The following is a 1,336-nucleotide window of genomic DNA, read 5'->3' on the forward strand; positions in this document are numbered from 1 at the left end:
TCAACAGAACTTCCAATGATTTTCACATTCATTGCAGACAACAAATTTGGTCATCTGTTCATCAGTACTATGGGCTTGCACCTGAGTGTAGGTGCAGGTCTTCTTGTTACATTTGCTACACGTGAACAAGTCAATCTGGGTTCCACCTGTCTTGGCCACCAGATGTCCTCTGATGGCTTCTTTGGCCAAGTTTTTCCACATCTCCTTGAGCTCGTCACTAGCCATTTTCTCTACCACCATTCCAGCTAATCAGGAGGAATATCACCACACAATGCATTTTTCCATAAATTTGGATTTTCTGCAACTTTAAAAAGAGTCGCTATTCTATTTTGTACTCTGTTTGAATTTCCTGTCTGTATTCCTTATTTCTTGGTTTATAACTTCCTCAACTTGAGACCCCAGTTGTTCCTCATCAGCTCCAATAGCAACATATCAGCTCCTGTTCGGAGAGCTGCAGCCAGCATCTCCCTACACTTCAACTGCACAGAATCAGAAGTGCTTGATGCGGAGGAAAAGACGAAACGTAAGGATCTCAAGCATTTGTCTCATCTTTGCTGCTGCTTAGGTTGCCACTGGAGCTTTTTATTCTCTTGCGTCAGGGCTACTCTGTGATGTAACTACAGATCTTTTTTCTTTTCTTCAAGGTCTTTTTCTGTTGATGGTTCATCTAATAACTTTTTCCAGGATTTGATGAGAGACTTTGCTAAAGATGGAACTTCTTCTTTTTGATTCTCGTGGACTATAACAATTCCAGGGTCATAGGAATATTTTTAAGTTCCTTCAGCAAATCCAATGCTCCAGCCATGTTCTTCTGCACCATCTTGTCCATCTTCTTGTAGGTGCGGAACACCTTGTCCTCCATGGTGCTGGCAGGTCTTCCCTGCAACCAACCCACTGGGACTGCAAAGTGGCAGAAGCTGGGATAGAGAGGACGTAGGCAGGAGTGAGACCCTGTGTCCGGTGAGCTCCACACAGCAGGATCCGCCCTCCGTGTTTTTATTTTTCAGTTTATGAAGCTTTTGTCATCTTGGGGTCTTGAAGACCAAGGAAAGGCCTGCCCCTCCCACTGTTAGTGAATTCCTAGAGTTAGTAACCAACCTGTCTGAGAGCACACCTTTGACATGCAACCGACCAACCCTGAATCTGTCTCCCATCTACTGCTTTTTGCAATTTCAATCACCCCCAGGCTGGCACTTGAACATTAGGACCCAACCCCATAACCCAGAGCATGCCAAACTTACTCCAACTACCTAATCCTAAACTTACTCAGCTTGCCGGTGAAAATCACAACAAAGGCCCTGGCCTCTGCTTTTCCCTGTCCTTCTGCTTCCTGACC

The 1,336-nt window shown here is 45.0% G+C and overlaps 1 pseudogene; it reads right to left on the bottom strand.

Moving 5' to 3' along the window:
- LOC133765406 (transcription elongation factor A protein 1-like) lies at positions 1–862 on the bottom strand (annotated as a pseudogene).
- Between the last annotated feature and the right edge of the window lie 474 nt (positions 863–1,336).

The sequence above is a fragment of the Lepus europaeus genome, chromosome 1 (genome assembly GCF_033115175.1).
Source record: "Lepus europaeus isolate LE1 chromosome 1, mLepTim1.pri, whole genome shotgun sequence".
NCBI lineage: Eukaryota > Metazoa > Chordata > Mammalia > Lagomorpha > Leporidae > Lepus > Lepus europaeus.